Below are 17,222 nucleotides of genomic sequence, written 5' to 3'. Positions count from 1 at the left end.
GTTTGATACTAGAAAACAAGGATTCAATAGGAGTCACACCAAGCACTTTAATATCTTCGTGATTCTCATCACGAGAACACGCCTTTTTATGCCATTCATGTCTAGAACGAATTTGGGCGGTTTTTTCTTTACTCTCATTCATGGAAACACGCATAGCTTTCAAAGTTTCATCCATATTGATCTTGGGAGGAGCACATCTCAATTTCAAAGCATCAATATCGAGAGACATTCTATCAACGCTCATAGCCAAGTCATCAATTTTGAGCAGTTTTTCTTCTATGGATGCATTGAAATTTTTTTGCGAGTTGATAAAGTCTTTAATATTACTCTCTGAATCAGAGGGTAATTTATTGTAATTTCTATGAGCATTGTTGTAGGAATTGCCAAAGTTATTAGAGGGACTACTAGGAAAAGGCCTAGGAATATAGTTACCTCTAAAAGCATTATTGTGGCCAAAATTATTCCTACCAACAAAATTAACATCCAAGCTCTCATTGCTACTCTCAATCAAGGAAGACAAGGGCATATCATTTGGATCTAAAGGAGCACCTTTACTAGCAAACAATTTCATTGACTCATCCATGTTAGCACTCAAGGAGTTAATTTCTTCTATAGCATGCACTTTTTTACTAGTAGGTGACCTTTTAGTGTGCCATTGAGAATAGTTTGTCATGATATTGTCTAGGAGTTTTGTGGCTTCTCCTAATGTGATTTCCATGAAATTTCCACCGGAGGCGGAATCAAGGATATTTCTAGAAGCAAAATTCAAACCAGCATAGAAGATTTGTATAATCATCCAAAGACTCAAGCCATGAGCGGGACAATTTATAATCATCAATTTCATTCTCTCCCAAGATTGTGCAACATGTTCATGATCTAGTTTCTTAAAATTCATGTTATCATTATGGAGAGAGATAATCTTAGCTGGTGGAAAATACTTGGATATATAAGCATCTTTGCACTTGTTCCAAGAATCAATACTATTTTTGGGCAAAGAGGAAAACCAAGTTTTTGCTCGATCTCGCAATGAGAACGGAAATAGCTTCAGTTTAATCACATCATTATCCACATCTTTCTTCTTTTGCATATCGCATAACTCAATGAAGGTATTAAGATGGGATGTGGCATCTTCACTAGGAAGGCCGGAAAATTGCTCTTCCGTAACAAAATTCAACAAAGCAACATTGATTTCACATGATTCCGCACTAGTGGCGGGAGCAATCGGAGTACTAATAAAATCATTATTATTAGTATTCGAGAAGTCACAAAGTTTGGTGTTTTCAGTCATGGTGACTTCAGCAAGCAGACAAGCACACAAGCGAACAGAAAGCAAGCGAAAGAAAAGGGCGAACGAAAAAGACAAATATTTTTGTAATTTTTTGTTTTTCAAAAGTGGGGGAGAGGAAAACGAGAGGCAAAAAAGGTAAATGCAAGAGATGAGTTTGCGACAGTTACTTAGATAAGCTTCACTTAGAACAGTCCCCGGTGCCAGAAATTGACACGTTGGAGGAAGACTATTCTTTACTTGATGCTCCCCGGCAACAGCGCCAGAAATTCTCTTGCTACCTCTTGAGCTTGCGTTGGTTTTATCCCTTGAAGAGGAAAGGGTGATGCAACACAGTAGCAGTAAGTATTTCCCTCAGTTTGAGAACCAAGGTATCAATCCAGTAGGAGTATCAAGGCAAGTCTCCAATGTACCTGCGCAAAAACAACAAACTTGCACCCAACGCTACAAAGGGGTTGTCAATCCCTTCACGATTGATTGCAAGGTGAGATCTGAAGGCGGAAAGTGCAACAAAGTAAAAGTGTAAGGCTGAAAATATGATGTGAAGTAGACCCGGGGGCCATAGTGTTCACTAGAGGATTCTCTCATGATACCAAATATTACGGTGGGTGAACGATTTATTGTCGAGCAATTGATAGAACGGCGCAAAGTCATGACGATATCTAAGGCAGTGATCATACATATAGGCATCATGTCCGAGACAAGTAGACCGACACTTTCTGCATCTACTACTATTACTCCACACATCGACCACTATCCAGCATGCATCTAGTGTATTGAGTTCATAACAAACAGAGTAACGCCTTAAGCAAGATGACATGATGTAGAGGGATAAATTCATGCAATAGATATAAACCACATCTTTTTACCCTTGATGGCAACAACACGATGCGTGCCTCGCTACACCTTCTGTCACTTTGTGAGGACACCGCACGGTATGAACCCAAAACCAAGCACTTCTCCCATTGCAGGAATTATAGATCAAGTAGACCAAACAAAACCCACAACTCGAAGAGAATTACAAGGATATGAAATCATTCATATAAGAGATCAGAAGAAACTCAAATAAGATTCATAGATAATCTGATCATAAATCCACGATTCATCGGATCTCGACAAACACACCGCAAAAGAGGATTACATCGGATAGATCTCCATGAATATCACAGAGAACTTTGTATTGAAGATCCAAGAGAGAGAACAAGCCATCTAGCTACTAGCTATGGACCCGAAGTTCTATGGTGAACTACTCACGCATCATAGGAGAGGCAATGGTGTTTGATGAAGAAGCCCTCCATTTCCGAATCCCCCTCCAGCAGGGCACCAGAACGTGCCCCAGATGGGATCTTGCGGAGACATAAGCTTGCGGCGGCGGAAAAGTATTTTCGTGGCTCTCTCCCGTGGTTTCAGATTTTTTGGGGATTTATAGTCGGAAGAAGTAGGGAAAAGGAGCCATAGGGGGGCCACAAGCCTGCTAGGCGCCCCCAGGCCGCGGCTAGGGGGCTTGTGGCCTCCCCCGGGACCCTTTGCCTTGGTTCTCAAGCTTCCTGCGTATCTTCTGTTACGGAAAAAAATCTTTTCGGAGGTTTTAATCCGTTTGGACTCTGCTTGATATTCTTCTCTGAAAAAGGTCAAAAACACGGAAAAAATAGGAACTGGCGCTTGGCACTGAGTTAATAAGTTAGTCCCAAAAAAGATATAAAATTCATACAAAACATCCCAAGTTTGACAAGATAATAGCATGGAACCATCAAAAATTATAGATACGTTGGAGACGTATCACATACCCAAAGCAATCTCATAATAGATATTTTCACTAGGTTCAGCAGGTTGAGGGACAATTTCCTCAACTTCCGTTCGAGGCGAAGATGCCCCGAACAAGCCCCTCAAGGGGTGACCGTTCATAATAACAGGCAACAATAAATTTTAGCACGTACCAAAAATGTCTCCTTACCAATTTCCACTTACCAAAGGCTCTTCAATACCCCGCAACGGTGCCAGAAAAGAGTCTTGATGACCCACAATTATAGGGGATCAATTAGTCCTTTCAATAAGTAAGAGTGTCAAACTCAACGAGGAGGAGAAGGAAATGATAAGTAGTTTTCAGCAGGAACTCTCTGCAGGTGTTGTAAGTAACAGTGGTAGTCAGTTCTGTAGCAGGATAATTCATAACAAGTGACAAGTAAAAATAGTAGAAAAGGTGCAACAAGGTAGCACAATCCTATTTATCGCAAAGAACAGCCCCGAAAGTATTCTTATATAAAGCAAGTGCTCCCAAGGACACATGTGAATATCTATCTAGTCATGTTCATCATATTGTGTTGATTTGTGTTCGCTACTTTGATTATTTGATATGTGGGTGGACCGGTGCTCATGTACTATTCTTACTTGAACTAACAACCTATATATTATTAACCCCTCTCGCAAGCATTCACAACTACAAAAGAACAATTAAGATAAATCTAACCATAGCATGAAACATGAGGATCCAAATCAGCCCCTTATGAAGCAACACATAAACTGGGGTTTAAGCCTCTATCACTCTCGCAATCCATCATATACTTGTTACTCCATAATGACTTCCCTTAGTCCCATAACATGGTGAAGTGTCATGTCATAGACATTCACACGACACCACTAAAGGAAGTAACAACATACATATCATTAAAATATTGAACGAATACCAACTATATCTGATTACTTATAAACAGACTGCTCCCATGTGCTCACGAACAATAGTAACTACTCACACCTCATCTACATGTTCAACATCACACGTATAATAATAATAATTAAGGAGCTGAACATAATGTCTTCCACCAAGTAATCCAACTAGCATGAACACAAATATGTAATTAACACAACTAGCAACCCATAGGTACCAATCTGAGGTTTTGAGACAAAGATTTGATACTTGAGATGAACTAGGGCTAGAGATGACATGGTTCTCGTGAAGATGTGGATGAAGATTGGTCCAGCCACGAAGGAGGAAGCGCCGATAATGACGATGGCTTCGATTTCCCCCTCCCGGAGAGGACTTCCAATCGCTTTTCCGGAGATCAAAAGGGCCTCTGCCCAGGTTTCCACCTTTAGACGATGGAGCTTCATCCCAAAAGTTGTCTCTTGATTATGTTCTAGGGTAAAACACACCATATAGGACAAGAGGGGCGTCGGAGGGCCGTGGGGGGGGGAATAAGCCATCAGGGGGCGGCCTAGGGGGCCTCTTGGCTTGTGCCGAGCTAGCTGCCCCTCTTTGGTATATTTTTGGCCCAATAATTCTTATATATGGAAGAAAAGTTCTCCGTGAAGTTTCCGGTCATTTGTGGCAACTTGATTTTTCTACCTTTTTCTCGGTCTAGAATTCTTGTTTCCACATACTTCCCTCTTCGTTATGTACCTTACATATTGAGAGAGAAGAGGCATAAGAATCATATAATAATAGGGAATAATGGACAATAATAAGACAAATGTCAATAAAGATCCATGATGCAAAATGGACGTATCAATCATGCAAAGCATTATGATGATGAATGAACTAGTCATGTGAAGTGACTATGGCATTTGCATTGCAATATAGCTCGGAATGGCTATGGAAATTCCGTGATAGGTAGGTATGGTGGCTATTTTGAGGGGGATACAAAAAAATGTTTATGTGCAACAGAATGTGTCATGTCATGGGGTTTGGATGCACCGACGAAAGTTGCACCGATCATCAAGGTGAGAGCGGGCGATGCACGGTACAGAAGAGGTTAGCAAATATGAGGAGGTGAGATTGCGTATGTCCATGGTGTCATATTAGTCATGAAAAACTCGTATAATTATTGCAAAGTTCTATTAGTTTTATCACAAATCAAAGTACTACTCCCATGCCCCGTGGGAGTGGGTTGGTTGGAATTAACCATCGCGCGACTCCAACTCAAAAAAACAAGGATTTCAACGAGGAATAGAAATGCTCACACATCATCACCATGCCTTTTTATTTTTTTAGATGAACAAGAAGTTTAACATCTCTTAATATTCAAACATATCTGAATTAATAATAATGCACTCACACCTTTCTCATATTAGCACATCAATATCATTAACACACAATTTCTCTATGTGTGCTACATGATGGTTTTATCATCATTCATTGGATACTCATTATTTTTGATCTAGTCTTATGACCCATGAAAATTACCATCACTATTTTTCCAGCTCTCAAACAAATATAAGTGAAGAACGAGAGGATAATATTTCTATAAAATCTACACGCCACCATGCTTAAAAAGATATAAGTGAAGTACTGGAGCAACTTTTAAGCACAAAAGATATAAGTGAAGCACATAGAGTATTCTAACAAATTGTGATGATGTGGTCTCTCTCTCAAAAAGGTGTGTCGAGAAAACAATTATTGTGGTAAAACTCATATCATGTGATGAATAAAAATAAAGCTCCACATAAGAAATGATGGAATGAGACGAAAAGAGGGGATGCCTTCCGGGGCATCCCCAAGGTTAGACGCTTGAGTCTTCCTAGAATATTACATTGGGATGCCTTGGTAGTCCCCAAGCTTAAGATTTTTCTACTCCTCAATCCTTTGTCCATCGTGACAATATCCAAAACTTGAAACTTCAATCACATAAAACTCAACAAAACTTCGTGAGATCCGTTAGTATAAGCAACATATCAAATACTTTTAGGTGCTGTTACAAATTGATTCTTATTTTATTTTAGCATAGTGTACTGTATCTTAACTCCTCCAAGGCTTATACCCTCCAATACAATCCATAGCACCATTAAAACAAGCAAACTACACATGCAAAAAACAGAATCTGACTGAAACAGAATAGTCTATAGTAATCCGTAATGAACTTATATTATGTAACTCCAAAAATTATAAAAACCTAGGAAGACATGAGGAATTTGTATAGCAATAATGTGTAAAAACTTCAGCTTAAAAAGACATTCCGGTAGAATCATAGAAATTCTGCACCCGACGTCAAAGTTTGTGTTTTTTCACCGTATCAATTCTACACATCATGCAAATCATCCCAAATGCTTTACTTGGCAAAAACACGAACTAAAACATTAAAATAAAATCTTTACAGAGGAAATAATCATCTTATCACGCACTAACAGAAATAAAAAGAAAAAATTGAAGATAACTACTGGATTGCCTCGCAACAAGCGCTACTATTGTACGCCCCTAGCTAGCCATATTGCATAGTTTCAAGTGTTGGATTCTTTCTCATCAAGATCCTTAACAATACAACATTGTATAGTGGTAACAAGAGAAGACTTGAAAATAGGGTCCTTTATTATATCTATGAAGTTGGGGTCAATACTAATTGATTTGAGATCTTCGTTTCTTTTGGTCGGAGGTGTAATAATGCTCTTAGGAACGTATATGAACTTGGACTTTTGTCTCGAGAAGTACTAGCATTAGTTTTAGATGGTGTAAAAGCGGAACCTACATTGTCAATCACCTCCTCCATTTTATAAATTCTACTCAAACCTTGTTCCACCCTCTCATCAATAATTATTTCCTTTTCCTTCAAGGATTTCAAAGTCATTCTCGTATATGACCCAAGTTGAGTGATATGATTATGCCATTTTTATCTAATTCCTCAATTAGTTTGTGAGTAAACATGTTCTAAGGTTAAATTGGTTTCATCAATGATAATGGGTGGTATTCCAACAAGATGTTCAATGGCATTATAGGCATCCAAAGTGTGACACAAAAGAAATTCCCACCGGTGATGGTGTCAAGTACAAACCTATATCAAGTTCTCACACCAACATAAAAATTATGGAGCAAGGTAGTAGTTCATAGCTTATTAGTGTTGGGGATCGTAGTAATAATTCAAAAAATAAATTCCTATGTTACACCAAGATCATCTAGGAGAGTCCATCAATGAGTGAGGTCGAGGATCTTCATACCGTTGAAGATCGCAAAGCGGAATCGTTACTAAGAACGCGGTAGATGGAGTCATACTCGCGGTGATTCAAATCGCGGAAGATCCGATCCGAACACCGAGCGTACGGTGTCTCCATTTTCAACACACCTACAACCTGGGGTCTTCTCCTCCTTCTTGATCCAGAAAGGAGGGAGGAGAAGTTGAGGGATAAGTCCGGCAGCACGACGGCATGGTGGCGATGGAGCTATGTGATTCTCCGGCAGGGCTTCGCCAAGCACCGTGGAGGAGGAGAGGAGAAGTAGGGGTGCGCCATAGGGTGATCAAATCAGGTGTGTGCAACCCTCCCAAATCCTCCACTATATATAGGAGGGCGGGAGAGGGGGTGTGTGTGGCACCCCGATTCAACGAACCGGATTACCAGTGTTTCCAACCCAGAGATCATGTCTTCTGGAAACACTCAACAACTTGGAACATAACGGAGTTGACTTTATTGATAGCATAAGGTGACAAGTACACATCTTACAATGACAGTGAGGCCAAAGCCACCCTTGGTGCCGCAACAATATCTACATTATTTATGAAACATGGTGGGGCCTCGAAACTACTAAGTGCTTCTAGGGCATAGCGGAACATAGCGGCAACTCCATACACAGGGAGACTACTGTGGACATTTCCTAGTACGGACCATCCGGACCTCTGTCCTCGGCATCTCCTGCATCTGGCATCATACGCCAGATGAGTACTTGGAATGTACTCGCGAGCTCACGATAACCAAGTAATGCAGCAAACAATAGCATGCCAACAAATTATAAATAATACCACTGGCTATACTGATTACCAACTTACTCATGCACGGGGGTTGTCTCACAACTACCGATATACTCATCAGGCATCTCTACTCAATTGAAGAGGTCTTCCATCATTACTAACATTAACATGGTTGACCATCTACTAAGGTCTGGTTGGGCTGTCCATTACCATGGACACGGCTATTCGAATAGGTTTGACACTCTGCAGAGGTTGCACACTTTACCCACACTATTGCGCACTGACCTCGCAATCCCATTCGGGTGGACCAACATTACTCCAACGGGACTTGCCTGACCCGTGACTCTCTCATCGTACCCCCGGCAATCACTCTCCCTCGGAGTCTTGCCCTGGGTGGCCCTGTGTCCTCATGACACCTGCCACCGTCGTGGCCAAACTAAACTGTCCCAACTAGGGACGGGCCCAACTCATCTCAACTGGGCTCACACAGTTATCACCGCCTACCGGGCCAAGGTAGCACGCGTGCATAACCCTCCCTCTTTGGAGGTACCGGTGAAAGATCACGCGATCAGCTCAAGTCACAGTTGTCCCATATCGGCAAGATGTGGTTGTACGGTTATGCATGGACAGGTGACTCAAGATCAACCACTAGGTTGTTTTGAACATGGTGATTTATAACAGTAAGCACATATTTTGTTTGATAATTTATTAGGCATTTATTTTATAGGAAAATAAGTGAGCATAATGCATGAAAATGTATGTTATGCTATGCAATACTACACCACGTGGATATAATGGCTTGCCTTGATCAGTGGGGTTGTTCAAACACTCCTGGTCTTCAAAGTTTCCTTCTGAAATATATTTGAAATAGCAAAAGAAAGGAAAAAAGTAATATAAGACCTTTTATTAATAAAAAATTCTATGAGTGAAAGAAAAATATCAAACTTTACTAGAAAATAGAGGGGATTAGTACTAACTCAATGCAAAAAGAATAAAGTGATTTGGACTTAAGAATAAGAAGATACAAATGGTCAAAGTTGCTGGTCAAATCTGAAAACAAATAAAAAGAAAAAGAATCTAACAGAGGCCACGTTGAAGGCATAAAGTGGAGGGGGCGCCTCCACTTACCGCTTCGGCAGTGGGCCTCAGCCACTGGCAGGTGGGGCCTGCCTCTTTTAAACAGAGAGAGAGGGAAGGGAACAGGGACGCGGCAGCTCTCCGGTGACGGTCGCCGGTGCTAGAAACGACGGCGAGGCTTGGGACTAGGGGGAATGGAACGGATGGTCTATGAGGAACACGCACGTACCCGCAGCTCGACGAGAGATGGACACACGACATCATCCCCTTCCTCTCCGGCGGCGAAGGCTTCAGGTGGTCGTCAGAGACGGTGGTTCCGGTGGTAATAGGCTCGGGCGAGGGGTCGAGGAGCACCAGGGGGAAATCCTGAGCTCGATGGAGAGGTGGAGAGAGCTTTCGGTAGGGTGGTTGGAGCTGGCGATGTTGGGGATGCAAGCGGAGGAGCTCCGGCGATGATTCGAGGCCAGAGGGACTCTTGGCCTTGACTCACTCTTTGGGGCGCGATTGGATGCTGCAGGAGGGGGATGGAGAGCTCGAATGGGTCGGGCGACCTTTAAATAGGCCGGTGACGAGCGCGGCCGATCTCTCCCGAAGCGACAAGGATAAGCTCGGCCACTGGAGCAGGGGGGTGAGCTGGCCGTCGCGGAGCGGCCTGAGGTGACGGAGGAGGGCAGAGGGTCGACGGGACGTCTCGTATGCCATTAATGGCTCGCGGACGCCCATAGTGGCCGAAGCTGACTGTTTGGTTCGTGGAGGAGCTTGGCGGGGAGCGGCGGCGACCTTCTCCGGCGACCCGGGGCCTTCTGGAGGTGCCACGCGGCTGCGAGGGACACCCTCAACACCACGGACAAGGAGGGGCGGCGAATGACGGCACGAGCGTCTCGGCTGCCACACGGGGCTGCACAGCGCGCACACTGTGGCATGCCAGTACCATGGTCACCACGGTTACGGCCACCACAAGGCCAGGCAAGCCGGGGACCTTGTCCATTGTGTCGACCTCACTCTTACCAGTCACTATCCATCACTAGTTCGACGAGTCACTCACTCCTGCAAAGTGTAGCATCAACTACAGCTTCTGCCTGCAAACTTGGGGAGGATCTAGAGCTCAAATGGGTTAGGGTTAGGGCAAGCTAGCATGTCTGGGTTATTCAACATAGGAAATACTACAGACTGGGAAAGTTTCAAAGGATTTGAAGATCAAATGAATATAGTTCCTTTGTAAATCATCTTTCTGGTCCAGAATGCAAATGAGCTCATGGAACTCACATGCAAGCCCTGCTAATGGTGAAACTTGGTGGAGGAGTGGTATTTAGTAGTGCACACATGTCCAAAAAAATTTAGATCATTGGTGCACCCCTAGCTAGCACTTCCTTAACAAAGGTTCAGTTTTAACAGAACCTTAGCAGAGTTTTCCTGCTCAAAACTTGTACGAGACCATCATATGTTTTTACATATTTGAACTAAATACGATCCCTTGGAGCTAAGTGAATTTATTGGGAATTTTCAAAAACAGGAAAAATAGGGTTGCTTCACAAAGTGACAATTCTGGTCAGAAAAGAAATAATTTTTCTAGGCAAAATTTTACATTGGGCAATGAAATATCTTCGAAGATTTTGAAAACATATGATTCTGAGAACATGTGGATAAAGTTTTGGGGTCCATAGCTTGTCCCAACTATAGGTTGCTTCAAAACCCATGGGTTGCCATAATTTCCCCAAAATAGAAACAGAATTATTTGAAAGATTTAATCATTGCAAATTATTCCAAGAAAGGTTTGGCAAGAGGCAAAAGGTTTGGGTTGCTTGTGACAAGAAATCGGAGACTCACAATCCAACTTGCTTGAGAAAATTTGAAAATCCATCAATTTGCAAGTGAAAGTTCAAAATATTTTGAAAAAAAAAGTTTGAAAAATCAGGGTGTTACAGTGCGCCACCCCCAGGGAAACCCTAGGAGGTGCGGTAGCCCTTGGAGCAGGAGGGGACGGCGCCCTAGGTGGGTGGCTTGCCACCCAAGGCAGCCCCCACGCCCAGGGTTTGGCCTCCCTTGCGCTTGGGCCTCCTCCCTTGCGCCTTGGGCATCCTCCCCTTGGCGCACCAGCCCACCAGGGTCTGTTTCCTATTCCCTATCAGTCCATGTTGCCCTCCGGGACAGATGGACCCTCCTGGTGGACCCCCGGTACCCTTTTGGTGGTCCTATCGATAAACCCCGAAACTTTTCCGGCGACCGAAACTGGACTTCCCATATATAGATCTTCACCTCTAGACTATTCCGGAACTCCTCATGACATCCGAGATCTCCTATGAGACTCCGAACAACCTTCAGTAACCACATATAGGATTCCCATAACAACTCTAGCGTCACCGAACCTTAAGTGTGTAGACCCTACGGGTTTGGGAAACATGCAGACATGACCGAGACACCTCTCTGGCCAATAACCAACAACGGGGTCTGGATATCCATTATGGCTCCCACATGTTCCATGATGATCTCATCGGATGAACCAACAATGGGGTCTGGATTCACTCAATCCCGTATGCAATCCCCTTTGTCTACCAGTATGACACTTGACCGAGATTCGATCGTCGGTATACCTATACCTTGTTCAATCTCGTTACCGAAAAGTCTCTTTACTCATTCCGTAGCACATCATCCCGTGGCTAACTCCTTAGTCACATTGAGCTCATTATGATGATCTATTACCGAGTGGTCCCAAAGATACCTCTCCGTCACACGTAGCGACAAACCCTAGTCTCGATTCGTACCAACCCAACTAACACTTTCAGAGATACCTGTAGTGCACCTTTATAATCACCCAGTTACATTTTGACGTTTGGTACACCCAAAGCACTCCTACATCATCCGGGAGTTGCACAATCTCACGGTCTAAGGAAATGATACTCGACATTAGAAAAGCTTTAGGAGACGAACTAGACGATCTTGTGCTATGCTTAAGATTAGGTCTTGTCCATCACATCATTCTCCTAATGATGTGATCCCGTTATCAATGACATCCAATGTCCATGATCAGGAAACCATGACCATCTATTGATCAACGAGCTAGCCATCTAGAGGCTCACTAGGGACATGTTGTGGTCTATGTTCTGACACATGTATTACGGTTTCCGGTTAATACAATTATAGCATGAACAATGGACAACGATCATGAACAAGGAAATATAATCATAACTAGTTTATTATTGCCTCTAGGGCATATTTCCAATAGTCTCCCACTTGCCCTAGAGTCAATAATCTAGTTCACATCACTATGTGATTGCAATGAATCTAACACCCATACAGTTCTGGGTTCGATCATGTCTTGCTTGTGAGAGAGGTTTTAGTCAATGGGTCTGAACCTTTAAGATTTGTGTGTGCTTTACAAATCTCTATGTCATCCTATAGATGCTTCTACCACACGCCACTTGGAACCATTCCAAATGACTACCCCACTATATGAATCTGGTTTACTACTTAGAGTCATCTGGATTAGTGACAAAGCTTGCATTGTCGTAATCCTTTACGACGAACTCCTTTTACCACCTCTATAATCGAGAAAAATTCCTTAATACACTATTTACTAAGGATAACATTGACCACTGTCCAGTGATCCATTCATGGATCACTCTTGTACCCCTTGATTGAGTCATGGCAAGGCACACTTCAGGTGTGGTACACAACATGGCATACTTTAGAGCCTACGACTAAGGCATAGGGGACGACCTTCGTCCCTTTTCTTTCTTCTGTTGTGGTCGGGTATTGAGTCTGACTCAATATTCACACCTTACAACAGAGCCAAGAACCCCTTCTTTGCTGATCTAGTTTGAACTCCTTCAAAAACTTGTCAAGGCATGCATTTCGTTGAAAGTTCTATTAGGCACTTTGATCTATCTCCATACATCTTGATGCTCAATATTCAAGTAGCTTAATCCAGGTTTTCCTTTGAAAAACTCCTTTCAAACAACCCTTTATGCTTTCTAGAAATCCTACAGTATTTCAGATCAACAATATGTCAACCACATACAATCATCAGAAATTCTATAGTGCTCCCACTCACTTCTTTGGAAATACAAGTTTCTCATAAACTTTGTATAAAACTAAAATCTTTGATGATCTCATCAAAGCGTATATTCCAACTCCGAGATGCTTGCTCCAGTCCTTAGAAGGATCGCCGGAGGTTTGCATACTTGTTAGCATCCTTTAGGATCGACAAAACCTTATGGTTGTATCAGATACAACATTTCTTCAAGGAAACAATATTTGACATCCTATCTGCAAGATTTCATAAATGATGCAGCAACTGCTAACATAATCCCAACGGACTTTCAACATCGCTAAGAGTGAAAAAGTCTTCATCGTAGTCAACTCTTTGAACTTGTCAGAAACATCTTTGCGACAAGTTGAGCTTTCTTAATGGTGACTTTTCACCATCATCGTGTGTCTTCCCTTTTAAACATCCATTTGTAGTTAATAGTCTTATGACCATCAAGTAGTTCTTCCAAAGTCTATACTTTGTTTTCATACATGGATCCTCTCTCGGATTTCATGGCCTCCAGCCATTTGTCGGAATCCGGTCCCACCATCGCTTCTCGTAGGTTCATTGTTGTCTAGCAACATGACCTCCAAGACAGGATTACCGTACCACTCTGGAGTAGTACGCGTACTAGTCGACCTACGAGGTTTGGTAGTAACTTGATCCGAAGCTTCATGGTCACGATCATCATCTTCCACTTCAATTCGTGTAGGCGCCACAGGAACAAGTTCCTGCGCCCTGCTACATACTGGTAGAAGTGATGGTTCAGTAACCTGATCAAGTTTCCACCATACTCCCACTCAATTCTTTCGAGAGAAACTTTTCCTCAAGAAAGGACTCGCATATAGAAACAAACACTTTGCTTCCACATCTGAGATAGGAGGTATACCCAACTATTTTGGGTGTCCTATGAAGATGGATTTATCCGCTTTGGGTTCGAGCTTATCAGGCTGAAACTCTTTTGCATAAGCATCCCAACCCCAAATTTTTAAGAAACAACAGCTTAGGTTTCTCTAAACCATAGTTCATATGGTGTCATCTCAACGGAATTACATGGTGCCCTATTTAAAGTGAATGCGGTTGTCTCTAATTCTTAACCCATAAACGATAGTGGTAATTTGATAAGAGACATCATACTATGCACCATATCTAATAGAGCACGACTATCACATACAGACACACCATAAGACTATTGTGTTCCACGTGGCATGATTTATGAAACAATTTTCATGTGAAACAATTTTAACATTGTCTTAAATGTTTACCAAACTCGCAACTCCGATATGTTTACCTCCACGATCACATCATAGATTTATTATACTCTTGTCACGATGATCTTCAACTTTACTCTAAAATTACTTGAACCTTTCAATAATTCAGACTTGTGTTTCATCAAGTAAATATACTACTATCTACTCAAATCATCTGTGAAGTAAGAACAAAACGATATCCACTGCGTGCCTCAGTACTCATTGGACTGTAGACATCAAAATGTATTACTTCCAACAAGTTACTTTCTTGTTCCATCTCACTGGAAAATGAGGCCTTCAGTCATCTTGCCCATGTGGTTCAAAATCAAGTGAGTCCAAACGACACATCTGCATGGAGTTTCTTCATGCATCTATACCAATAAGAATGGTTCACATGTCTCAAACAATTCAAAAACGAGTGAGTCCAAAGATCCATCAATATGGAGCTTCTTCATGGGTTTTACACCATTATGACTCAAACGGTAGTGCCACAAGTAAGTGGTACTATCATTACTACTTTGTATCTTTTGGCAACAATATTATGAACATGTGTATCACTCGATCGAGATTCAATCAACCATTCATTTTGGGTGCAAGACCATTGAAGGTATTATTCAAGTAAACAGAATAACCATTATTCTCTTTAAATGAATAACCGTATTGCAATAAAAATAATCCAATCAAGTTCATGCTCAACACAAACACCAAATAAACATTATTTAGGTTTAACACTAATCCCGATGGTAGAGGGAGCGTGCGATGCTTGATCACATCAACCTTGGAAACACTTCCAACACTTATTGTCACCTCGCCTTTATCTAGTCTCCGTTTATTATGTAGCTTTTATTTCGAGTGACTAACACTTAACAACTGAACTGGTATCTAATACCCTGGTGCTACTAGTATCTAGGTTAGTCGACTTTGTATATCCAATATACTTTTGTCGACTTTGTTAGCCTTCTCATCTACCAAGTATCTAGGTTAGTTCCTCCTTAGTGATTGTTCCCCTCATTACAGAAACACTTAGTATCGGGTTTGGGTTCAATCTTGAGTCTCTTCACTAGAGCAGCAACTGGTTTGCCATTTCATGAAGTATCCCTTCTTGCCCTTTCCCTTCTTGAAACTAGTGGTTTTACTAACCATCAAGAACTGATACTCCTTTTTGATTTCTACTTTCGCGGTGTCAAACATTGCGAATAGCTTAAGGATCAACATATCTATCCCTCATATGTTATAGTTCATCACGAAGTTCTTGTAGCTTGGTGGCAGTGACTTTGGAGAACCATCACTATATCATCTGGAAGACTAACTCCCACTTGATTCAAGTGATTGTAGCACTCAGACAATCTGAGCACATGCTCAACGATTGAGCTTTTCTCACTTACTTTGTAGACATAGAATCTTGTCAGAGGTCCCATACCTCTCAACAAGGGCATGAAATCCCAATTTCATCTCTTCGAACGTCTTGTATGTCCCGGGATGTACGAAATGTCTTTAGCGCCTCAATTCTAAGACGTTTAAGCATTATGCACTGAACTATCATGTAGTTATCAAGGAACGTGTATGTCAGATGTTCGCAACATCTACAAACGACGCTTGGGGTTTAGCACACCGAGCGGTGCATTAAGGACATAATCCTTCTACACAACAATGAGGACAATCCTCAGTTAACGGACCCAGTCCGCATAATTGCTACTATCATCTTTCAACTAAATTTTCTCTAGGATCATATCAAAAACAGTAGAACTACAGCGCAAGCTACCACATAATTTGCAAAGACCTTTTGACTATGTTCATGATAATTAAGTTCATCTAATCAAATTATTTAATGAACTCCCACTTAGATAGACATCCCTCCAGACATCCAAGTGATACAAGACCCACGTCGACTAGGTCGTGTCCGATCATCATGTGAGACGGACTAGTCATCAATGGTGAACATCTCTAGGTTGATCGTGTCCACCATACGACTCATGTTCGACCTTTCGGTCTCCCGTGTTCTGAGGCCATGTCTATACATGCTAGGGTCGACAAGTCAACCTAAGTGTTTTGCATGTGTAAATCTGGTTTACACCCGTTGTATACGAACGTTAGAATCTATCACACCCAATCATCACGTGGTGTTTCGAAACAACAATCCTTCACAATGATGCATAGGGGGAACACTTCTCTAGAAATTTTAGTGAGGGATCATCCTATTTACTACCATCGTTCTAAGCAAATAAGATATAGAAACATGATAAACATCATATGCAAATCATATAGTGACATGATATGGCCAATATCATCTTGCTCCTTTGATCTCCATCTTCGGGGCATGACATGATCATCATTGTCACCGACATGACACCATGATCTCCATCATTGTGTCTCCGTGAAGTCGTCTCACCAACTATTACTTCTACTACTATGGCTAATGGTTAGCAATAAAGTAAAGTAATCACATGGCGTTGCATCTCATACAATAAATTAAGACAACTCCTATGGCTCACGCCGGTTGTCGTACTCATCAACATGCAAGTCGTGAATCCTATTATAAGAACATGATCAATCTCATACATCACATATATATATCATCACATCCTTTTGGCCATATCACATGACATAGCATACCCTGCAAAAACAAGTTAAACGTCCTCTAATTGTTCTTGCAAGTTTTACGTGGCTGATTTAGGTTTCTAGCAAGAACGCTTCTTAACTACGTGACAGCCAAAACGTTGATATGCCAATGCTATTTACCCTTCATAAGGACCCTCTTCATAGAATTCGATCCGACTAAAGTGGGAGAGACAGACACCCGCTAGCCACGTTATGCAACAAGTGCATGTCGGGCGGTGGAACCAGTCTCACATAAGAGTACGTGTAAAGTCGGTCCGGGCCACTTCATCCCACGATGCCGCCGACTCAAGATAAGA

The sequence above is a fragment of the Hordeum vulgare genome, chromosome 4H (genome assembly GCF_904849725.1).
Source record: "Hordeum vulgare subsp. vulgare chromosome 4H, MorexV3_pseudomolecules_assembly, whole genome shotgun sequence".
Classification (NCBI taxonomy): domain Eukaryota; kingdom Viridiplantae; phylum Streptophyta; class Magnoliopsida; order Poales; family Poaceae; genus Hordeum; species Hordeum vulgare.
The sequence above is the reverse complement of the archived record's forward strand: the minus strand, read 5'-3'. Positions refer to the sequence as shown.